This window comes from Panthera pardus, unplaced genomic scaffold (genome assembly GCF_024362965.1).
Source record: "Panthera pardus isolate Hobbes unplaced genomic scaffold, ASM2436296v1 HiC_scaffold_23, whole genome shotgun sequence".
NCBI lineage: Eukaryota > Metazoa > Chordata > Mammalia > Carnivora > Felidae > Panthera > Panthera pardus.
This window is the reverse complement of record NW_026526799.1, coordinates 1525628-1550417: the sequence shown is the minus strand read 5'-3', so window position 1 is coordinate 1550417 and position 24790 is coordinate 1525628. Positions and strand designations below refer to the sequence as shown.

Genomic DNA, 24790 nt, shown 5'->3' with positions numbered 1-24790 from the left:
CCTGCGTCAGGCTGAAGAGAAAACTCTACCTGGAGCCGGACGGGGACGCGGTAGGCAGGGCTCCAGAGCCCGCTGCTTTCCGTCCACGAACGAGGATTGTGTCTTAGCAGATTCAAGTTTCCTTCATCCCCCCGTTAAAGAGCAGCCGATGGGTTTGTTTTCGTTTTCTAGAAAACAGACCACATTCCCTTACACGTGTCTGTTCCTAGCTGTGTGTGGTTTTGCCCTTCGAAAGGGCACTTCAGTCTTCACTCGGGTTCGCGCTGGTCAGCAGGCGCCCGAGAAGCGGGGCGTCTGGACGCTGTCTCGCAAGCCACCGGGTCGTTGGACGCGGCTATTTCCACCTTCAGTCTGGACCGTGACATCCGCTGCAAACAGAAACCGGCGTCCCGGCTTCCCGGTGGCAAAGAAAGGACCCTCGCGAAAAGGGCTTTGGCTTTGCAGAGGCGCGACCTGGGGTTTCACAGCCTTTTCCTTCTCGCCTCTAATCGCATCGCCTTACTTTGCAAAGCGCCCCGGCCTCGCTCCCAACTTTGGTGGAAACGCTCGGCTCGCTATTAAGCATAATGCAGGCGGATGCTGAGCGGGCACTCGACCCGTCCCTGTCCCCGTTCCTGGTCCCTGTCCCCGTCAAGGGAGCCTCTGAGGGCGCGCTTTGGAGGAGCCATGGGGGCGGCTAGGCTGCGTGCCCTCCCCTCACTGCGCCCCTCCACCCCGCACCCCTTCCTCCCCGTGCCCCCTCCCAGCGCCCCCTCCCCACGCACCCTCCCCGCGCCCCTTCCTCCCCGCACCCCCTCCCCTCAACCCCTCCCCTCGCCCCTTCCTCCCCGCAACCCCTCCCCTCATCTCCTCCCTGCACCCCTTCCTCCCCGCGGCCCCCTCCTGTGCACCCCTTCCTCCCCACGCCCCCTCCCCGCGCCCCCTCCGCGCCCCCTCCCCGCACCCCGTTCCTCCCCGCACCCCTTCCCCTCGCCCCTTCCTCCCTGCAACCCCTCCCCTCATCTCCTCCCCGCACCCCTTCCTCCCCGCGCCCCCTCCTGTGCACCCCTTCCTACACGCGCCCCCTCCCCTCACCCCTTCCTCCCCCCGCAAACCCTCCCCTCATCTCCTCCCTGCACCCCTTCCTCCCCATGCCCCCTCCCCGCGCCCCCTCCGCGCCCCCTCCCAGCACCCCTTCCTCCCCGAGTTCCCTCCCCGCGTCCCCTCCTGTGCACCCCTTCCTACCCGCGCACCCTCCCGCACCCCTTCGTCCCCGCGCCCCCTCCCTGCACGCCGCACCCCCTCTTCCCCGCACCCCGCGCCCTCTCCCCGCGCCCTCTCCCGCACCCCTTCGTCCCCGCGCCCCCTCCCTGCACGCCGCACCCCCTCTTCCCCGCACCCCGCACCCTCTCCCTGCACTGGCACCGTGCCTCCTCCCCTGGGGCCCCCTCCTCTCCGTGCCCCCCCCCCCCGCGTCCCCTCCTCCCCGCACCCCCTCCCCGCGTCCGCTAGGGTGAAGTTTCGCCATGCGTTTCCGCTTGAACGGCTTCCAGCCGCCTCCCCTTTAAAGCGCCGGGACGGCCGCGCCTCCGCTCACAGCCCCCGCCTGCGGCCGGGCCGGGCTGCCCGCGCCTCCGGGGCGCTGACTCAGCCGCAGCCGCCCGCCGCCCGCCCGCCTAGCCGGGCCTGGGCTGCGCCCCGCGCCCCGACCCCGCCGGCCCCGGGACCCGCGAGCGCACGGGACGGCCTCGCCAGGTAAGGACGCCCGAGCTTCCCCGGGACCCGCCGCCGCGACAGCCGGGGGAACGCGGCGCAGCAGCCTGGGCGCGGGGAGCGGGTCCGCCCATCGGGGTCCGGGACCCGTCGGCCGCCCCCTGCGCCCCGGGGCGCGGTGCAGGGGGAGCCGCGGCCGCCGGTGCCTGCGGGCTCGGGGGTCCGGGGCCGGGAGCTCGCAAGGTGCGGGGTGGGGGGGGGCGGTGAGAGGGCGTGGGGGGGTCCCCGAGACCGAGCCGCCCCTCCCCACGGGGCCGGGGCCCTGTGCCAAGGCGGGGACGCGGGGGGGGGGGGGGAGTTGAAACGGAATCAAAGTTAGAAATTCCTTCTTGTCAAGTTCAGTGCTTGAAACCCAGTCCCTTCTCGCGCTGACAGCTACATGGGCCGGATTTTTCTCCGTTTAGCGGATGAAGGTCACAAGGGATGTAACTTCTGGGAAAACTTCTCTCAGTGGCAGCTTTTCTAAAATGTCAAGTGTCACATTTTGTCCTGATCTAACCCAAAGCCTAGTACAACCAGCCCAGTCTTTCCCCCACATCAGTGCAGGAGTGAGGATGCCTCTGGGAGACGTTTTGGGGAAATGTGGCGCGGAACCGAATTCTTTAAGACAGTCTCTGTTGCCCCCAGGGAAAGTTCTGGAAGGGAAAGGCTGTCAGAGAAGACCAAGGTGATGCGCCTTCTCACCGAGACTCTGGGTTAAGGCCACAGTGTGGCGGGGGACCCAGGGACCCGGAAACAAAGCCCCAGGGCTCTCATGCGGCCCTGGCCGGGGAAGTTTCTGTCCTGATCCACGTCTGTGTCAGCTTGCGGGGTCTCAATCCTTGCGCGGGCTTCCCGGAGCCTCCCTGCATCCCAGCCAGGATCAGCACCCGGGCACAGTCCTACTCTTCTACTAAACTCTGTGTCCGGTGGACTAGGGGGTCTGCGCCCGGGGGCTGTGGGACTCAGTCCCCTGTGTAATCACCTGACTGTGGTCCTTGCAAACCTGCAGAATGGGCTTAGGGCAGCGTAAAGCCAAACATCCAAGGCCTTAGAGGGGGCTCTGCCTTGCATTTGGACGAGGGTTCCATTTTCAGGGACACCTCAGTACAAGGCCAGCTTTGAGGACCCTCTGGGAGGGAAGCCATGGAAACCAGCCCTTACCTCCGGAAAACTGATGACTTCACATTTATCCAAAAGAGAAACTGAGGGTAAGCTGTTCACTTACTCAGTGCGATCTCTGCGTTAGTATACTCCTGTCCTGGGCGATTAACGCCTTGATCATTTTTCTCGGCCGTATTTATTACTTATGAACAACATGCCCATGACGAATGTGCAAAGTGTAATGTGTCTCTCTGAACTCGAGCAAATTTGGAGAGTTATAGCAACCCCCTGGCCATTAGGTACTTGAAATGTGAGTTTAAATTGAACAAGGTTATGGTGAAATAAATAGGTTTTTTTCGACAGTACGAAACCTTGATTCGCCTGAAAAAAATAGTTGGTCTCGGTGTTCGGGGACCGCTTACAGGCTGCGATGTACAGGACTGCTCCTTTCCGGTTTATTTCCTTCCTGGGTTAATGAGACAGGCAGCCGTTCTGAATATACTGCCTTGCTAGTTAATCTTCCTCCGGAAGATATTTACCCTCCAGACCATACCATCGCGGCACAGACTCAAAATCTTCAGTCCCAAGGGGCTTGGTGCAGAGTACTATTCAGTGTAGCAGTGTTGACATGCTTTCAGTGGGAAATGAGATGGCGATATGTCCTCAGATTCTCCCGTCCAGCCACAATAGAAAGAGCAGTGTTTATAAAGCTGACAGCGTTCCAGGACTCTGAGGTTAATGCTTCTGCTAAGTTCTGGCCTGGAGGGGGACCATCACGGCTCTGCGTTTTGGCACCCAGGGCTCTGGAACCCGTCCACGGCAGTGAATTCTTCAGATACCTGGCGCTCACGTGAAAACATTAGGAGGGACAACACTGTCAGATATTTTCATGGTTTGGGAAGAAAACATCCCTACAGTCAGCTGGCTCATGGGAGTCCGGGCGTTTTCCTGACGACCCGAGATCAGCCCTGCGAAAATCAGCGCCCCTCGCGTTCGTGTCCGCAGGAGGAAGAACCCTGACGCCTGCAGCCGGCCGGGTCGGCATTCAGGCCTGGCTGTGCCGCCGTGGTCAGGTGACTGGAAGCGAGTTGCCTTTCGGGCTTCGATCCTCTCGTTCGTAAAACCCAGGAGAACCAGCACCTGAAAGCCCGTCTCATTAGCGAAGGGCTTACTGTATGCTCAGCGTTCTGTACGTGCTGTTGCCGAACTCCCAGGGCGACAATCATCCTCGCTTCCCCGTGATCGGAGGAGCAGCGGGGCTTGGCCAAGGTTGGCTCAGGGTAGGAGCACCGGTGTCGTACCTGTGCTCCACCTGCCCGGGGTCGCCGCTCAGAGAACGTCCGTGATCGGGACTCAAGCGCCACACAAGGAAGTGTACTCGTGCCGAGCCGCGAGGACCAGCTGCGCTTTGTGAGGGTGAAATTAAGTGAGCTAAGTCATACAGAGGCCGCAGGGGCAGGCCCTCGGTGCGTGGGCTCTAACTGCTTCCGAGACTCAGTTTTCCCGTTTGTAAACTCAGGGACCCATCGCCTTCTTTGCCGGGTGGTTGTGGGAGTCAGAGAGGGCGATGTATGAATGAGCCTCGCACACAGCAGGTGTTTTACAGAAGTCCTGTGAACCTTCCTGCCGTCGTCCGCCCCGTGTTCATGGTGGACATGTTCTCTGTATGTTCTCTGTGCGTCCAGCCCCGATGGCTGGACGTTTCTGGAGGTGTCCTTGCTGTGCCCCCAGGGTCAGTGATGTTTCAGGCCCTTCCAGGCGGAGCCCCCTTGGGGAACTTATTTCAAGGACAGTAGAAGGACAGTGTATCAGGTTGGGATTCCGAATCCCAGAATCCCTAGCCCGCCACTTACCCCTGAGCCACAGGCTTCTTCGAGGCCCCTGCGGATGAGCACCCCGAGGCCTCAGCGCGCCCGCAGTGTGGCCTCAGGCCCCTTTAGTCCTGTCCCGCCCGGGACTGCTGGTCCCCAGCCCTCTCCTCAGGGCCCGCACCGTCACCTTGACCCTCAAGGTGTCACCGTCCCGAGGTCAAGGACAAGTGCAGACAGAGGATGCACACCTGACACGTTCCCGCCTGGCCTAGAACTTCTTGGGACTTTCTGACGGAAAACCTCTAACGACCCAAGAAGGAATGTGCCCCGGGGGCCTCCGTAAAGGGTCTCGAGGCACACATTTCATGTTTGGTATATAGGGCCACAACCTATTTTTATGCTTTAAATTGTTTTTAATTATTTATTTTTTAATTAAAAAATTGTTTTGTTCTACTCCATTATCTTTTTGCTTAATAGAAAGCAAGGCAGCCCAGCACAATACCGTTCTGGGAAGCAGTGTCCTTGTCCCCTGCCAGGGCCACACTGTCACACCCTCGGTTTACACATGCCCCGCGGGCGCAGGGAGTGGGGGAGGGGAGGCCGTGCCCTCGGCCGTGTGTCCTTCTAAAGGATCCACCTCCTTGTGCCTCGGCCCCATGGAACCCACAGACCCCAAAGTGGCATTTCATCTCTGCCCTTGGGATGTTGTGGTGGCAGGGGTCCTTGAGTTCAGCTTGGAGATGGCAACAGGGTCACAAAGACAGGAGGTCATGCGACCGGCCGTGCAGTGCAGGCCTGGGGCAGACGGCGGGGGTTGAGATACGACGCCCTTTCCATGGACACCAACAGAGACGCATGTTCTCATGCTCAGGCGGCCACGATGAGTTGACCAGATGCCACAGTCATGGTGACATCTGTTTGTCACCCAGCGTCTGGCATTAGTGGCCAGCAGGTGGCCTGGAACTGTGTGGCCATTAAATCATGCCCAGCGCCCTCTGGCTACACTGACTTCTCCTTGGCACAGGTGGAGCTCCCTGTGTTCTAGAAAGCTGCAAATTTATGGCACACATCTGTCATGCCTCCCTCCCTCGCCCAGAGCAGACATTGTTAATCAATCATGACATTCTTTCCCACAGAGCCAGAATGAGGCCTCGGAATCCTTCTCAACAACCGCCCGGAGCCAGCTGGTGAAATGGCATTTAGTTGGTGACGGCCCCTCACCTCTTCCCCTGCCCCTCCGATAGCCGGGAGGGGCACTGACAGGAAGCACCCCCGTGCAGCCCGGCGCCCCCACACTCACTAACAGAGCACAGACCGCACGTAGTATGCCCCCAGGCTGGCCGGTGCAGGGTTCCCACTGGGCTCGGGGACCCCAGCCGGACCCACCTCGGACTGCCGTGGCACAGCTCCCCAGACCACAGGCCCCAAACAGCAGGAAGGGATCTTCTCAGAGTCCTGGGAGCTACGAGTCCGAGTTCAAGGTGTAGGCAGGGCCGGTGTCTTCCGAGGCCTCTCTCCTTGGTCTCTCCTCCCCGGATCCTCACTCGGTCCCTCTGTGCGTGTCTGTGTCCTACTCTCCTCTTCTTAGAAGGATACCAGTCAGTCCTATTGGCTTAGGGCCCACCCATATGACTCCATGTTACCCTAATCACCTCTTTAAAAGACACTTGTCCAAATACAGTCACATTCTGAGCTACCAGGTTAGGACTTGAGCAAATGAATGGTGGGGGGGGGGCGGGGGGGGGGCGGGCAGGGGACGCTATTAAGTCCATAGAAACGTCTGTTGGAATGAGACTTGAACTTGTCCTGTCTGTAGCTGAGGGTATGGTCCAGGCGGGCACCGGCAGTGGGCCCCGTGCCCTGGGACGGGCACAGCTCCGGGTCCCTGGGAGGCGTGGACGCACCTGCTACCCTAACCTCCATCAACAGGGCGGCTGCTTGGCTTCCAAGATGACCCTCCCCTTGGAAGCTGCCTATTCCCCCTGAGACAAGAGGCGCTCTCTCAAGGGGGCCAGCGGCCTGAACAACCAGACATCTGTTCTCAACTCGGGAAGTGACCTGGGTCCCACCGAAAGGCAGAACTGCTCAGTGGTGGTCACGGCAGGTGTCCCCCACGTGGAATGGGGCCGGATGGTGGAAGGCGGTAGAGACGATGCCCTCAGCTTCTTGCATTCACCGATTATGGGACCCCGGGGATGTTCCCCCAGGGGCACGTGAGGGCCTTTGCTTCTCAGGCACCCCTGACCTGGTTCCAAGTCCCGATCCACCGCTCACAGCCATGAAACCACCGGGAATCACCCCTCTGCTGTGAGCCACCCTTTCTCACCGCTAAATAGAGGTATGAATACTGGCCTCCGAGATTTCAAAAATGTTTAATGTTTGTTTATTTCTGAGAGACAGAGACAGAGAGAGACGGAGGGAGGGAGAGAAAGCATGAGTGAGGGAGGTGCAGAGAGACAGGGAGACCCAGAATCCGAAACAGGCTCCAGGCTCCAAGCTGCCAGCACAGAGCCCGACGCGGGGCTCGGACCCGCGAACCGTGAGATCGTGACCCGAGCCGAAGTCGGCCGCTGAACCGACGGAGCCCCCCGGGCGCCCCTTGACCTCTTCAATTTTAGGAAGAGAAGTGTGACTGAGTCTGAATCTGACGATGAGAACAGAGCTTACGTTGCAAGAATGGTGCAGAGAAGTTCTCAGACACCCCCTCCAGAGGCTCGTTACCAAGTGCACGTTCAGAGGCCCGGCCTCCAACCCGGAAGCAGAACTTCCCAGCCCAGAGCTGGCAATGCACACTTTTTACAAACTCCGCCGGAGGTGGCCAGGCGCACTAAAGCCCAGCGTCTGCCGTTGGATTGCGGTCCCTGCCTGGGGAATGAGGGCGGCCGGCACACTCCCTTGGTCTACACTAGGAATCCCTCAGAGTCCCCCGCCCTCCCTGGGCAGAAACAGGGACGCCCTTTGTCCCCTTATGGCTCCAGGGAGACGCCCGTGAACTCCTACGCGGGCTTCACACAAGGGCACGTCACAGTCAGCTGGTTTGCACACAAGTCACGGCGCAGCCGGCTGTCCCCACTGCCTGTGGCCAAAGCCTCGCGGTCAGGCCGGCGTGGCCTCAGCCGTCACGGCCCAGAAAATCACAGAAATCACAGAAGGACGCACAGCGACGCCCGTGCGCGGAAAGAACCCTGCTTGTAGGTTTAATGTGATTGTGCCTTTTAACCGTCTCTCCCTCACAACGGAGGCCTAGGAGCGCTCCGGTTTCCATCGACACGCCAGAGAGAGCCTTTCGGATTGCCTTTGATCTGTCACACGGTATTTGTGTCACCTTTATGTAGAGTGAACTTTGGAATCACAGACAGTTTGCCTCTTTGCAGGACGGAGATTTTAATAGCTTAATAGCCGAGTGCTTTGGATTCAGGGCAAGAAACGTTTACCATCTATTTTTAAAGTGTACTTTCTCCTGGAAAATAATTTTCCGATGACTCAAGTTATGGATGTGCTTTGTAGAAGTTCTGGGAAATACTGAAAAATATAAACGAAGGAAGTCACACCTAGCTGGGGTGCCAGGCACGTCACCGGCCTCTTAGTGGCTCCTGCGGCTTCTGCCCCCTGCACACGGTTCCTGGTGTCTCCGTTTGCTTGTCTGCTCAGTGCAGTCACTGAGGACCAACCCTGGGAGCCGCGGTCACCGGCACAGGAGGCTGTGGGGCTTGGTGGCACACGGGGGGAGGGACGAAGGAAGAGACTGGAGGCGGGGTGAGCCAAGGGCCGTGGGCAGTGGGCAGGACCGGCGCGGTGGGGCGGGCAGGTGGCGTTTCAGGGGAGCAGGTGGTGGAAAGGAGCAGGGGAGGAAGGCACAGAGCCTCGGGGTGTCCGTAAACGTGCCTGCAGACTCGGGGACCCTCCCCCACAGCAGGTGGAGCCCACAGCCCCTCCCCCTGCGCCCAGCTGAGGCTGGTCTCTCCCGGGACCCTCTCTGTGACCCTTGAGCCCCCAAGCGAGACGACACAGCTCCCAGGGAGAAGCACCAGCCGAGCCCACTCACCCTCCAGATGCATGAGCCAAACCAGCGGTGGCCGTTTTGAATGAATCACAGCAGCTGCTGGGAGCAGGGCAGCACGAGGTCCCACGGGCGGCCGGGTGGGGTCGGGGCCCGACCCCCAGGTGCTCGGCCAGGACCCTCCCCGCAGAGGGATAGAAGTCGCAGCGGCTGATGCCGGACCTCCGTCTGGTCATCGGACAGAGAAGCGGTTCTGAACTCGGGTTCTGCTGCTCGCCACCGGAAAGTCAGCACCCGAGAGACAGTGAGTGACGTTGGGAGAGGAAAGGACAGGTTTGCTGCAGCCGGGAAGCCGGCCACCTGGGAGGACGGTGGGCTCATGCCTCCGCGACTGCCTCCCTTGTCCAGGACGAGCCGGAGGGTTGGGAAGAGGAAGGCGCGGGAACAGGGAGGGGGCTGCGTGCAGGAGCGGGTGCGCAGGGGGTCACTCGTATGTCGAGGTGACCCTGAACGACGTGCTGGCATTCTCCTCAGCCATTTTTCAACGTGGTTGGGCCTTGTCGTCGTCCTTCACCTTCAAGGCCAGCGGTCTGCAAACCTCCAGCAAAGTACGTTATTTCTGCTACAGACCAAGGGACTCGGGTCCGCGAGGAGGGAGTGCCTGAGCTTGAAGTCAGTTCACCCTCTCGACCAGCAGAAGGGCTGTTGGCAGCTCTGTGCACAGGCGCCTCCCAGTGCTTTCCATGACATCATGTCTCTAATACCACCGCCCTCCCCGCCCCCTCCCCGCGCTGACCCGCTCAGTGCACTCATCAGCCCTCCGGGTTTGCCCATGAGGAAACCGAGGCACAGAGAGGTTAAGTAAATTGCTCAAGCTGCATTGCCGGTTAATAGGATTTGGGCCGGGATTCAAAACCCTGCTCTCCCCCTTACCCTCTGTCCCCCTCCATGGAAGCTTCTAGAATACAGATGGGACGGTGTCTGTGGAGGTGGAGGGGCCCTTCTCTGCACGGCGGATCCGGCCCGCGGGGCTCCCGGACCAGCAGCAGCACCGGCACCGAGGAAGCTGGTAGGAACGCGGTTTCCATCCCTGTGGCAGCCTGGCTCTGGCGCGGGCCGGCGAGATCCGGTCTGCCCGACGCCAGAACCGTGAGGCGCTGCCCCGTCCGCCCGCGTCGCTCCGCGCTGGCTCCGAAGGGACACCGCTGCGTCTTCCCCGAGGACGGTCCTCTGCTCCGACACGTCCTCCTGGGAGACGGGCGGGGGGGGGGGGGGGCTGGCCGCGCCGCGGGCAGGGGGCACCTGCTGGCCCCGCCTCCCACCGTCAACCCTGTGCGGGCCGCCCCTCCTTAGGGTCGCGCTTGTCAGGATCACTGAAAGGACGATTGCAGCATCTGTGCTTTTGACACACTCTTCACTTCCTTCACCCTGTCCTGAGCACAGGACCTTTGCACATAAATTCTCAGGCCTCGTCTGTTCATTTGAGTCTTGCTTGCTGGGATCGGGGGAGAGAAGGCGTTAGCAGGGTACAAGAAGATGGCCTTCAGTTGAGCGGAAAAGAAGCCAACCCTTTCAAGGACTCTAAAGAGGGAAGGGCAGTTAGTAGCTGCGGGCTGGACGGCCCCTCCCGTCTCCCACACCCTCGGTGACTAGGACGGGACGCCGGCCAGCGTCCGAGTGCCAGTGTCAGCATAGAGGCACCTTGGGCAGAGATGGCTGGGCCCGGTGCACAGCGGTGGACGCCCCCAGAGCCCGGCTCCTTCCCTGTCCCCAGATGGCGCGGAGCACTGCAGGCCGGCGGACCTACCGTTGTGCCCACGGACCCACCGCCATGCCCACGGACCCGCCGCTGTGCCCACAGACCCACCGCTGTGCCCACAGACCAGACCCACTGTTGTGCCCACAGACCCACCACTGTGCCCACAGACCCGCCACTGTGCCCACAGACCCACCGCTGTGCCCACAGACCCACTGCTGTGCCCACAGACCAGACCCACTGTTGTGCCCACAGACCCACCGCTGTGCCCACAGACCCGCCACTGTGCCCACGGACCCGCCACTGTGCCCACAGACCTGCCGCTGTGCCCACAGACCCGCCGCTGTGCCCACATGCACAGAGACGCCCCTCCACATTCACGGTTCCGTCTATACCCTCCGCCCTGAGAGGTGGGGTCTCTGAGGCATTACCATGAGGAGGAACAGAAAGCCACCAGGCCTCCCCCACCGGTGACTGCTGAGCCAAGCGCAGTTTGGGACGACCAATGTCCGACGTCTGGACCGCGCCTTCCGGGCACTCCGTCGGAGGCATTATCTACACGTGAGGGGCAAGGAGAGAGACGCTTTTGCACCTGCAATTTTGTGGGAAAGGAAGGGCGATGATAAAGCCGAATAGTCTGGATTCTCCTAACCCGTCCCTGCCCGCCCAGCCCGACAGCGGAGCGCTAGCCTTTGGTCCCGGGCATCGGCTGCCGCCACTGGGTTCCACTGCCCCAGCCCTCACCACCCACCCCGCTGCGCACGCCTGGCCTTCGGGGCTCCGGAGAGCATTCCAGAGTGCTCGCCACCGTGGCGGCGGGCAGGTGCGGGGCCCCCCTGGCCGGTAGCCCGCCTTGGTGCCGTCCCTTGAAGACGTCTGACTTCGCGTTCACCCGGCCACAGCGGCTCCCAGGGCGGCCTCGCTGGCCGAGCCCACCGGATCGGTCCGGGTGGCGGTCAAGGGAAGTGGGCAAATGCACTGTGCACGGCCTCCTTCCTGAGCGAGGAGGTTGAGAGCAGTCTGAGGGCTGGGCCGGTGGAGGCCGCGGCTCGGTGGCCACAGATCCAACGCCCTTGACCTTCCGGTCGGAAGGGAGCACCGCCCGTAGAGCTCCAGCTGCACGTGGCCAAGCAGAAAGAGAGGCACCGTGTCGCCAGCTCGGACAACCGTGCAAGAGCAGAAGTGCTGAATTTTATGTAAACTCTGCCAACGGCCGATTTTTAAAAATTAAAACAAAATTCCGCTTCAAGCCGTCGTGTGGGCCAAACGTAACGCGCCTGCCCGGTGCCGCAGAGGGGGGCCGCCTCGTGACCTTGGCATCGTGCGGTGGGGTATGAGGTCCCGCGGAGGCCCAGCTGAAACAACAGACCATTCGGGGCTGTTCTGGAGGGGCCGTGCCCTGGCCTCCCCTTCCTGCCCCGGGGCTGTCGGGCCCCTGGGGCCCCTGTGCCAAGGCTTCCTGACGCTCCTGACTTCTTCCCCGGCCTCGCGGAGCCGCCTGTGGGCCAGGGGAGTCCCTTCGGATCTCAGAGGTGTCCGCTGTGCCACCAAGTCCCCGAGGCACAGAGTGCGGGACCTCCTCGGGGCAGGCGCTCGCTCTGGGACCCCTCCCTGCCTCGAAGCAGAGGGGACGGGCACGCAGAGTGGCCGTCTCTGTCTCTCTTTCGGGGCCCGAGCCTTCTCAGCCCCTGTGACGTACCGTAGGCTCGCTGAGCTCTCCGTCAGCAACGCTAGTCCCCGCTCGGGCCGCCGCACGGGCCTGCTTCCGGAACAAAGAGCGTTAGACCACAAAGCAACGCAGAGGGAGGCCCGGGGCCTCACTAGCAAGTGGGGGAGAATTGACTTTAGTGTTTCCACCCCTCCTTCCCCAGTCTGTGCTCAGTAGGCTTCTGGGAGGGGGCGCTGGGCTGGGTGACCGAACACCCTGATCATCTAGACGCCCTGGCTTTGCTTTTGCTGCGGGTGGAGGGGGCGGGTGGGTGCAGAGGCCCCCCCCCCCCGTCCCTACAGCCGTGAGGGCCTGTTCGGCCCCCAGACAGTGCACAAGCATGGGAGCCGAGCGGGACTTGCTGTCCTCACTGTGGGTGTCCACTGAGCACCGACCGCCCGCTCTACCCAGACAGAGAAGGGGTGGCGAATGGGGGGGGTCCCTGCCCTCAAACTGGGAGGAGGAGGAGGAGGAGGAGATGGGCTCCCGGCTGCTGAAGCTTCCTGTGTCTGAGCACAAGTCACACTTGAGGCTGAGGGTCACAGCCCAAAGGGGGGGGGGTCTTCACTTCAGATCAGAGGGGGTGATGTTTGAACTTGACCTGAAAGATTCCCTGAGGGGAGTCGGCTCTCCAGGCAGAGGGTGGGTCTGTGTGAACAAGGGCATGGAAGATAGGAAAAGCCCATATTGTCTTTGAGAAATAGGGTGATAGGAGCATAATCCATGAGAAAAGAAGGCACAGGAGGTAGGAAGGGGAGAAGGGAGGAGGAGAGGGGAGGGAGGGAGGGGCAGGAGGCAAGGAGGGGAAGGGAGGAGGGGGGAGGGAGGGGCAGGAGGCAAGCAGGAGGGGCAGGGGAGGGGAGGGAGGGAAGGGAGGGGAAGAAGGGACAGGTGGCAGGGAGGTGAGGGGAGGGGAAGAATTGGAGGGTAGGAGGGGTAGGGGAGGGGAGGGAGGGGAGAGGAAGGAGAAGGGGGGAGAAGAGGGAGGGGAGAAGGGGGAGGGGAGGGGAGCAAAGACTCGTCCTCTGCCTGGAGTGCCCAGGGCCTTGGGAAGTCGGTCCTGTTCAAACAGGAATGCCTTTCCGGCGAATCCCCGCCTCCACCCAAAACCCACTGCCCCCAGAGTGGGGAGACTTCTCCAAAGTCTGTGGAGGCTCCTCCCGCCATGGGCACCAGGGAGTGGGGCGGGGGAGCCCTGGTACCCAGGGCGTTGCTGCCCACAGATGAGCTCTCAGCTCCCGCCTGCCCCTGTCAGTGGCCGTTGGCTGGGTCCTGACCTCGTGTCTTTGTTTCCAAAGCAGGGGCACCGTGACTCCGTCCCGAGTCCTCGGCGAGGGCACCTCGGGCGCAGGCTGTGTGGCACAATGCCAGTGTCAGGATTCTGGGCACGGCAGCTGGCATTTGCTGTCTTTGGGCACTTTTCACCCTGCGGGGCTTGTCTCCCCGGCGGGATGCCCTCGGGGCCTGGCACACAGCAGGACAGAAAGGCAAGGAAGCCAGGTTTCTCCTGGGGACTTCTCTGTGTCCCCGCGTGTCCTTGACTTAGGATCCTGTGCTGCCTGCTTAAAACAAAATAATGTCCCTCGTTAAGGGCCGCCTGAGCTTTTATTCATTGGATCTGTTCTCATTTAAATGTGACATTTGCCACCGATTTTTCTGTCTTGTACAAAGTGTCTCCAATAAACAGATGCATTTTAAAGAGCTTCATTCAGTGAGTCAAGGAAACAAATTAGCTTCCAGCATCCCGTTCCCCTTAACAGATGTCTGGAAAGTTCTCAGCACTTCCAGAAGGAAGTCTTCACGGGGAGACTTTCCACTGATTCCGTTGCTGGGAGCTTGTCGTGTGCGAGAGGCAGGGATTGGCGGGCGGTGCGGCCTTACGTCGAGCGGGTGGTTCAGTCTAACATCGCGGGCTCGTGGGGCAGCTCGTGCGGGGATCCCAGCCACGACCCGGCCTGGGTCGCCTGGCGGGACAGGCACCAAACGAGGAAGGTCTAGCGAGGGAGAACTTAGTCGCCCCCGGGGGAGGAGGACGGGCCAGACCCAGGCTTCACGAGCCCGAAAGTGTCTGCAGCACGGGAGCCCTCCCTGACAAAGCAGGTCAAAGTTATGAAAACAAAACTAAGCACGAAAGCCCGTCTTTATTCAGAATGAGAAAATATATCACAGCAAATTGCAAGCACTAAAAACATCTAAACATTCTTTAATTAAAAAAGCAAGAGAGGTGCCTGGGTGGCTCAGTTGATTAAGTGTCGGGCTCTCGATCTCGGCTCAGGTCATGATCTCAGGGTTCATGAGATCAAGCCCTGTATCCGGCTCTGTGCTGAGAGCTCAGAGCCTGGAGCCGGCCTGGGATTCTGTGTCTCCCTCTCTCAAAAATAAATAGACATTAACAAAATTAACACAAAACAAAACCACAAAACAAAAATGTTCAGTGATTTACTGCCCCGATCTCACAGGAGCAGCTTCCCAATGTCAGGTGTCCAGAGCCTGCCCTGCCCCCAGCCCTGTCCCCGGGAGGCCCGTCAATGCACTGAAGGCTGGGGGTCCCCTGTTGTCTGACGCGTGCCACCCTGCACAGGAGGCCTGCGGCCCCCGAGACAACCTGCTCATTTTGGAGCGAGGGCAGCAGACCCCGTGGCTTGCTCAGGGTCCTTCGGCTTCTCCACAGCAGACTGGCTCCTGTCCCGAGGGACAGACACCCCTTTCCTCTGTCTATGGGGGTGGAGGGGTGGGCAGGGAGCCCGGTGACGGCGACCCCCTTCCCGAGCCCTTGCAGAACCCACAGGCCGGCCCTGCGCGTCCAGAGGAGTCCCGCGGCTGGGAACTGCGGGGCCCCTGCGGCCGCCCGCCTTGGAGTTTCAGGGAGGTGAGTCACTCTCGGGGACAACCACGCCCGTGTGTCGCAGCTCACCCCTGCCACTCTGAGTTACTGGGGGGGAAGCAGCTTAGCCTCTGATCTCTGTTTGGGTGCAGGGACATGTTCCAAGGGGGATCAGGTCAGCGTGGGGTGTCCCCTTGGCAGAGGGTACCCAGTGATCGGCTGTGTGATTGGCTGTGTTCTGGGGGAGCCGCCACGGAGAGCCCGGCAGGGGTTTGCGGGCTGAAGGAGAGCGCAGCCCGCTTGGGGGACCGAGTCCCGCGAGGGGAGCCGTCCAATCAAACATAAAACAACAGCCGACATTTGCACCGCGTGTCTACTCTGTGTCGGGTACTGTGCTAAGCACTCTCGATGTCTGTCCCCATCTGTTGTCACAGATCCAGCAAGTTCATGGGGGAATCTCTATCCCCAGTTTAAAGGCAAGGAAACCGAGACTTGAAAAAACTCTATCACCGTGTGGTGTCACGAGGCTGGTGGGAATTTGAGCCCGGACGTTGTGTTCCGGGACGTGAGCTCAGCCACGTGGCTGTCCTAACAAGCGCGCGGGGTGCCGTCACCTGCTGTTTCCCCGGGGGAGGGCGCTGGGCTTGAACTCTGCCGGGAAGACCTGGACGGCCCGCGCACCTGACTATGAAAGGAGCTTCCTGCCGAGGCTGTTGGTTGTGTTTTGGCGGGGGCGGGTGCACAGTTAGCGGCACAGGACCCCCGGACCTGTGAAGGGCCTCAGCGGGCTGTGAAGGGCGGCTTGAGACAGAGCTGCTGTTTGGCCCTGCTCTGCGGGGCTCACGGCTCGCCTGCCCTCGCCCTCAACCCGATTTCATGGTCTGGACGACAAGGCTTGGTATTTTTCCATTTAAAAGCTCTGTGAAAGGCTGGTCGTCGGTGTTTACTAATGCAAGAGGTCAGCAATTATATAGGGCACAAATGAAATGGCAATCAAATTAGAAACGTTAGGGGGCATCTGGGTGGCTCGGTCGGTGAAGCGTCCAACTTCGGCTCAGGTCACGATCTCACGGTTCGTGGGTTCGAGCCCCGTGTCAGGCTCTCTGTGCTGACAGCTCGGAGCCTGGAGCCTGCTTCGGATTCTGTGTCTCCCTCTGTATCTGCCCCGACCCTGCTCATGCTCTGTCTCTCTCTCTCTCAAAAATAAACATGAAAATAAAAAAGAAAGAAAGAAAGAAAGAAAGAAAGAAAAAAAGAAAGAAAGAAAGAAAGGTTAGCTTCATTTCCTAGAAATGTCTGGTCCGGTCTAGGAAGAAGGGGAGCGTGTGACCCCTCGGACATCCAGGGAAGGGGGGGTGCCTGGAACCAGGCATCCCCCCTCCTGCTCCCACACTGCTCATCTGTCCCGCCACCACCCGAGCTCACAGCCTCGGCACCTCTCTGCTGGCCGACTGCATGTCTGGGCCTTCAATGTCGCGGTCAGATTCCACCCATTCCTATAGCTTGACCGCCCCCACGCCCGTCCCTCCAAACACAGGAACTCGCGTTCCCCAGAACCCCCGTGGGTCCCCCTGCCCCCGGCCCACTGTGGCCCCAGAAGAATGGGTAGCGGCTTAGCCTGGTAACCATAGCAACCCCATTACCACTGCTCCCACCTGGGACCCTTCTCCAAACTAGAATTGTGCCCAGACACCAGCAGCTGCTGTCCTCACCGAGCGCAGACCCTCTCTCTTGTTGTAAGGTGAGAAATCTTCCCGCGAAACTTCGTGGGCTCTTCTCTTTCCCGTCCCTGGGTGTGCGACCTTCATCCGAAGCAACAGCCTGCCTGGGAGCGGGTCAGAATGCTCCAGCAGGCGTGCGGGAAGAAAGGCCATGCTGATAGTTGGTTCCTGACAATCAAAAATATGATTATGCAGCAGGATAATAGCCTTGCGAGTCAGGTTATTTTCTTGAGAGGAATTTTCCAAGCTCCCCTATTTCCTTTTTTATTTAGCATATCACAAACCGATGTAGAGGCATTGGCGCATAGATTTCTGCTGTGGCTTAGAGCTTTGCCCACGTCCTTAATGAGATGTTAGCTGCATTCGAGAAGGACGCGTTGGCCCGGGGGAAGTAACGAAAGGCAGGACAAACATGGCGGAGGCTGGTGCAAGACACGGTAGTGAGGTCTGTGTCTCCCGATTTTCCGTCTCCCAGCTGAGGCTGGGAGGGGCCAAGTGCGTCAGGTACATCAAGGGAACGCTGAGGACCGGGGTCCTTGCCCCTTAGGGACTGAGAGAACGCCCTGTTGGAGACTGTGGGGCAGACACGGAGAAGTAGGGACCAGCCTCTGGAGCAGAATGACACTAGATATCAATCCCAGGAACGTATCTGGGAAAGCTCTAGATGTTTGGGAAAGAAGTAATACACATTTATTTCCTATTTTTTTAATTTTTTAAAATTATTTTTGAAAGAGAACATGAACAGGGGGAGGGGCAGAGAGAGAGGGACAGAGAATCTGAAGCAGGCTCTGCACTGACCACAGTGAGCCCGACACAGGGCTCAAACTCGCAAATCATGAGATCATGACCTGAGCCGAAGTCGGACAATCAACCGACTGAGCCCCGCAGGTGCCCCAGCAATACACTTTTAGGGGCGCCTGGGGGCTCAGTCAGTTGGGCATCCAACTTTGGGTCAGGTCGTGATCTCACGGGTCGTGGGTTCGAGCCCCGCGTCGGGCTCTGTGCTGACAGCTCGGAGCCTGGAGCCCGCTTCGGATTCTGTGTCTCCCTCTCGCTCTGCCCCTCCCCCACTTGTGCTCTGTCTCTCTCTCTCAAAAATAAATCAACATTTAAAAAATAATAAAGAAATAGATACCACCCATGGGTCACAGAGAAATCACAACGTAAATTAGAAAGTACGTCGAGCCCGTGTCGGAGCAGTACCATGGGGGAGGGTGTAGTTCTGTGTGTGTCAGTTGGGAGAGAAGGCAGGTCCAGCCTCAAGAGATGCACGCTTCCAACAGAGTCAACCAGAAAAAGAACGGCAAAGAAAACCCAAAGAAAACCAAAGGAAGGGCATAGGGAAGGTGAGGGTAGAAATCAATCCCATAGAAAGCCAATGTACAATAAAGCCTGGAGTGAGCTTTTTGAAACCATCAATGGGGGCGCCTGGGTGGCTCGGCGGTTGAACATCCAACTCTTGATGTCGGCTCAGGTCATGATCCCAGCGCCACGGGATTGAGCCCGGTGTCGGGCTCTGTGCTGACAGTGTGGAGCCTGCTTAGGACTCTCTCTCGTTCTCTCTCTGTCCCACCGACTCTCCCCTATTGGCTCTCTAAATAAATAAATAAACAAACAAATAAACAGATACATTTTGAGGAAAAGAAAATATCACTGAAACTTGTGAACCGGTGTAGAAAACGGAAAGAACGTGCAGGTTGCCCCCATCGGGACTCCAAAGCCATCGCTGCAGTGGATTCTCAAGACGTTGGAAAATGCTGAGAGAGAAGCATGAACAGGTTCTTGCAGGAAGTTGGACAGTGGAGACAAAATGGACCCATTTCTTTGAAAACACGGCGTACGAGAAGCAGTGGCCCCGAGGTCCAGAGATGGGGGCTCCTGGTTTCGTCTGCCGCCACCCACCCCACCCCCACCGGCCGGGCGTGCCGTCCTCACACATGACGCGTCGTTCTCGGGAGCCTGGGGTTGCCTTCAGGTGCGTCGCTGAGTTGCCGGATCAGGCGGAATTTGTTTTGTGTTTTGCGGTTGGCACGGGGAAAGACGCCACAAACTCCGGGTGAAATCGGGGTGCCGCGTCTTCTCCGCGTGTCGGGGCCGGCGGCGTGCGCGGTTTTCGGGTCCGGCGCCTCGTCTGCTTCCCGAGGGGACAAGAGACGTGCCCGAGTATGACTCTCAGGAAGTTAGGACCGCAGCCCTCGCCCGCGTGCTGGAGGGAGCCGGGACTGACCCCCGCAGGCCCATCACGGCGGAAAGGCCGCTCAAAGAGAGCTGGGAAGCGGGCCTTTGGGATGAAATTGCTCACTTACACAGAGAACGTCCTCCCGACTCACGCAGCAATAAAACCCTAACCGTTGGGTGATCTCTTCTACCGGACCGAGCGCCCTGCCCCGCTGCTGGCAGCGAAAATCCACACTGTCATCTGTTTCCTACCAAGGTCCCTGGGTGAGGACAGCTTTCGTATCTCGGACTGGGTGGAGATACAGGGAATAGAGACATTTCAAACTATATATATGTATCCTTTGTACTCCCGTGCACCTGACCTTCTCCCCCAGCCTGCCCGACCGGCCTATGGCCCACTGCGCGGAGAGTGGCTCGCTCAGCCTTGTCCCCTACTGGAACGTTTTCGTCAAGTCGGTATTGCTCTGGAAAGCCAGAAGGCCGAGGGCACACGGGATGTTCTGGCGCAGGTGCATCTCCATTGCACCGTCACGATCACAGAGTTCTGCGTCCTCCGGCGAGGACGCCCCCACACCCCCGTGTGGCCGGGGCGCAGCGCTGGGGGCCCCGGGACAGAAGGGGACTGTGACGTAGAGCAGGGCTCCTCAGACTCTCCAGCTGGTCCCCCCCCCCCCCGCCGGGTTTCCAATCTGTCACAGACCCGCACACGGCTTTACTGTGCACGACCCACGCTCAGCACGGACCGTGTGACTCATACCCGGCTCGTCGGTGTCGCGTCCAAGGAGAGAGTCTGGTAGCACCCACTGGATGCCACCGCAATGTCAAATTGCTCCGAAAGTTTCCTGACACTGCCTCTCAAGGTCTGTGCCCGCCCCGGGGCGCCCCAGCCATGTCAAGTGCAGACGTGAAGCACGCCTGTGGAGGAAACAGAGAGCCTGACTGTCCCCCTGGCCGAGGAGACTGTGGGAAGGAGAAAGGGGACAAGGAGAGTGAGGTTGTCAGGTGTCCCAGCCTCACGCTAGTCTCGGGGTCTCACCTTACGGGCTTTCAAAACACCCGCTACATGCGAGGGGCTCACGAGTGCCGGCCCAGTGGCTCACTCTTGGGCTAACCCGAGGGAAGTCGTGGGACCCTCAGAGGAGCCCGCCCGGGGCACCGTGTGCAGGAGAAATGGCACAGAGGTGACGTGATGGCGAGCCCGAGGCCGTGCCCCTGTGGGCACGCACACATCACTACGTGACGCAAACGTGAGAGGCGCAGAGGCCCGGGGTTGGGAGACGGGGAGCTCATGGTCGGGACCTGGAAACAGGCAAAGGGCCCACCCCCCCCCCCGCCCCCGAAGGTCGGGGAGGGACCAGGCACGGCCCGGCGGTCACCCCTCCAGGGAGCGGAAGCCGGCATGGCCCCTGGGGACGCTGAGTGGATCTGAGGGCCGCCCGCTGCTCGCGCACCCGGCCGCCTGCCTGGGGAGGAGGAGGAGGCCGGAGAGGAGGTGTGGAGGGAGAGCTTGCAGCCTGCAGAGTCAGGCCGTGGGGTCACCCCTGCGGGCCGGGAAGTCGGACGCAAATACTAACACGGGAAAGAGACATTTCAAAGCAGAACGACCCCGTCGGCCGTCAGGGTTGACCCAGTCAACGATCAGATCACACGCTGTCCAAAAACCATTTTTTTTTGCCTAAGACCTTTCCTCTTTCGTTACTTTCTTTATTCAGCTCTAATTGTCGTAGTGCAATCTTACCAGTTTCAGGTGTCCGATGCAACGATTCCACAATTCTGTACCTAAAAACATTTAAAAAATTTACATCTCTTCGATTTACTTGTTCTTAATAATCACACTGAGATTCCCCGTAAAAACCGCAAGAGACCAAAGTCGGCCACCCTCCTAATGGATTACCATTATTTTAAAAACATTTTGTCACGGATAACATCAGCTTATTTGACTGTAAGCAAACCCAGGCAGCATAAACATTTTAACGCTGATCAATTTAAAAGATAAACAGAAAACTGGGTGGCTCAGTCGGTGAAGCGTCCGACTTCGGCTCAGGTCGTGATCTCGCGGTTCGCGGGTTCGAGCCCCACGTCGGGCTCTGGGCTGATGGCTCGGAGCCTGGAGCCTGCGTCTGACTCTGTGTCTCCCTCACTCTCTGCCCCTCCCCCGCTCACACTTTCTCTCTCAAAAATAAATAACCTTAAAAGGAAAGTTAAAACAAATTAAAAGCATGAAGTGGGAGACGAGGTATGGATAAGTGTCCCACTGCCCACAGAGCAGGTGCCTCTAAAGGGCATTCAACCTGCTGTGGGAAACAGACGTGCATTTTCATGTCAAGGTTGCTGTGCTCATGGTCGTTTTGTGACATTAAGGAAGAGGCTGAAATTTAAAAGCCAGGGGCAACATGTAGGAACCAACGTATTTCACGAGACAGAAGTAAATTTTAAATACATCTGCTGTGTGCACTCAATAAATCTCAATAAACCACAAACCCTATGAATAAACTAGGAAGAACAAACCAGTTGACAGACAGACAAGCAAGGCGGGGCGGGGGGGGTGGGGAATCCCGCTCATTTAAAAATGACGAATCGACTGGTCATTTCCTTCCGTCCGTTCTGCGTATCCCACTGAAATTACCAGGCGAAAAATAGATTTAAAATGCAGCCTCCGTGGGGCACCGTCGGGATTTCCGCAAGATAAGACGCCCGTGGGAGCAGACTGGCTGTCAGTGCCCGAGCGCTCACCCCGGTGTCCAAGGCTGGCCCTACGGGGAGCAGGGTGTCACTGCCCCCAGCGGAGCACGGAAGGCGCAGGGTCGGAGCGCCAGGTGCCCGCGGCAGGGCTGGGGGACGCTGAGAATGTGCAGCATGAGCGCCAGGCCGGGTCTCACCTGGGGCCACTTGCCTTCGCCACAGGGCCTCACGCACGGACTGCTTTGGAAATGAAGGAGAGCGTCTGTCCTCAGGGCAGAGGCAGGGAGGCCGAGGGGAGAGGGGTACTTGGGGCCACCACAGCAAACGCGCGTGGACAGGAAGACTACAAAAGTACAGTTTTCTCTCTCTCGTTTTTCTTTTCTTTTTGCCTTCCCTGGAATCGCTTCCCTATTTCCCCACAAGCATCTCTCCATCCTGACCCAGACACCCTCACAAGACCTCAAGAGCTGGGTCCGGAGGAGCGGACATCAGAGGACCAACAAAGGGGCTATAACCGCCCCCCCCCCCCCCCCCACCAAAGGCCACACGACCAGGCCGCCTTCCCGGTCCTTCTGTCCCGACTGCACCAGGGGACTGGCTTCTGTGTCTTCCCCTGATGGCAGGGTGAGAGGAGGGGAGGGGGCGTTAATCTGCTTTGGCTTCTGGCCCAAACACCCCTGCACTGACTCCCCATCAGTCCCCGTGCACCGAGGACTTCGCCGCCTGGCTGTTAGAGAAGGTGGATCAAACCAGTCGGCTGTGGAAGGACACCAGTCGGCTAGGGAAGCAGGCTCCCGGCTCCCAGCTGTCAGCACAGAGCCCGATGCATTTGGAATAAATGGCCTTTAATTAAAAAAAAAAAAAAAAAAAAAAAAAAGGCCATGAGGGAACAGGAGGAAAAATTAAATCTCAGTGGGGGTACCCAGGAAGACGGATTTTATGAAGTGTTAAAATACCAGTCCATACAAGAGCAAGCTACTCTGACCTAACAACCACGTGAGAAGAGGGGAAAACGTCTGAGATTCAAAGCTCTGTGGACAAAACAGAAGGATAAACGGGGGCCACGAGTAGCGGGAAACCCGGCTGAAACGACGGAGGGACCCTTCAAGGTTAGCGGTGTGGGGAAAAGGACAACCTATAAGAGAAAAACAGGCCTGGCACAGAGAGTCCCAAGACTCAGTGTCTGTGTCATAAGACCAGAAAGGTAGACCCAAGAGGATATTGAAAAGAAAAAAATAGACAAAATTTCTTGAAGCTGAAGAAAAGTCTTGATGTTTTAGATCAAGAGGGTTCACCATTGGGGCGCCTGGGTGGCTCAGTCGGTTGAGCATCCGACTCCAGCTCAGGTCATGATCTTGAGGTCCGTGGGTTCGGGCCCCGCGTCGGGCTCTGTGCTGACAGCTGGGAGCCTGGAGCCTGCTTCGGATTCTGTGTCTCCCTCTCTCTCTGTCTGCCCCTCCCTCACTCACGCTCTGTCTCTCTCTCTCTCCCTCTCTCTCAAAAATAAATAAGCATTAAAAAATTTTTAAAAATCCAGCCACGTATTTGTCAGAAGATAATATACCAAGTAGGATTTGTTCCAGGATATCAATTTGGTTCCACGTGAAGATCTATTGAGAGACAAAGGAGAAAAACACATGTATATTTTGGGAAACCCTGGCCATTGTTAGATTCCTAGAACTAATAAAAAGAGCTAAATTTACCGCGTGGGCCACATTGGTGCCGTGTGTCAGGCACTGTGCTAGGAGCTTCACGCACTTTGTTCAATTCTCACAGCGACCCTGTGGGGCCCCGTATCATTATCGTCCTGTTTTCTATGCAAGGTACTAAGTGTATCGTCCCACTTTGTCCTTAACTTGGTGGGAGCTTTTAACCAGAAAGCCGCAGCCAACATCCCAATCGGAGAATCGGAGTCCAACCCCTTGTCCGTGTGGATCTGCACCGGGCCTCACCCCTGGCAGTCTTGTCTCGTTTCCTACGTGTTTCCTTAATTCCCCAAGGACTGTGCTACTGTGCAGCCCATCGCCGAACAGAGGCCCAGCTCATCGTTGCCACAGACTGAAACACGAGATGAGTTTTCTCCCTCGTGTCCTGGCATTGGAGCTGCCTTCTGCCACCGGAAGGGACTCAAGGACGGACCAGAGTCTAGTGGGAGGTACCCGGGGTGACGTCAAGGCGTGCGCTCACCCACCACCGGAACTCAAGGGCTCGGGGCCCGTCGGGGGACCCCAGATCGGATCACCTGCCTCTCCGAGCTTCGGTCTCCTGATTCTGCCTGCGGGCACCGGATCGGGTGACCGAAGAAGTCTTCGCTTCTGATTCTGTGTCGAGACCGAGACCGCTGATCCAAAAACCAAGGCTCTGATGACTTCCACAATCGCAGTGAGTAGCTGTCAGCCAGCAGCCCCCCCGCTGCGGGTGAACGTCTCAATTTAGGCTGGGAACATACGAAGCGTGTTCTTTGGAAAAGAGACATCTCTTCCCTGGTTCTCAAGACTGCAGGCTTTTGTCCGTCCACCCTGCAGACGCAGGAAATCAAGCTGTCTAGCTTGCGGAGGGGACTTTCATTAATTTGGGGGACATAGTATCAAAACAAAGTGTCCCTTTTTGTCACATGCCAAGTAGACACAGAGACAGGAAACGCGTGCCCCAGGCAGGTTGGTGGAGCCCCCGCCCCGGAGAGCTGGAGCACAGTCTTCAGAGTTTTGTGACGAAAGCGGAGACGAAGGCCGACATTTCAAAGGGCCATGTTGGGGGCGTCTGGGTGGCTCAGTCGGTTGAGCGTCCGACTTCAGCTCAGGTCACGATCTCGCGGTCCGTGGGTTCGAGCCCCACGTCGGGCTCTGGGCTGATGGCTCGGAGCCCGGAGCCTGCTTCCGATTCTGTGTCTCCCTCTCTCTCTGACCCTCCCCCATTCATGCTCTGTCTCTCTCTGTCTCAAAAATAAATAAACGTTAAAAAATAAATTAAAAAAATAAATAAATAAAATGGCCACGTCGGTTCTGTGACGCAGGACATCCAGAAAGGTGGAAATTTAGCACCAGCGCTGATGACAGAGCTTGGGAGATGCTTGGGGTGGTTGTGTCGTTTGGGCTTCTCTACATCTTGGGTGAGTTTTGACCACTCTCGTTCTAGAAAACAGATCATTGAATTTTTTACATGCAGTGGCGAGTTTCACATAGCGCTGCCTGGTGTCTGTAACCTTCTTATCTGTGCTTAGATCCCTTTCCTGAAGATTCACATGTGCCCTTTCTCTTTTTTTCCCCAGAATAAAC

General features: G+C 58.8%; 1 protein-coding gene across 1 annotated transcript in view; it reads left to right on the top strand.

Annotated features, from left to right (window-relative positions):
- Positions 1-1594: 1594 nt before the first annotated feature.
- CTXND1 (cortexin domain containing 1) overlaps positions 1595-24790 on the top strand; it is a 34550-nt gene continuing 11354 nt past the window's right edge. Inside the window, exon 1 of the mRNA XM_053888608.1 lies at positions 1595-1734. The gene's annotated coding sequence lies outside the window, so the exon portion shown is untranslated. The remainder of the gene's footprint in view (positions 1735-24790) is intronic.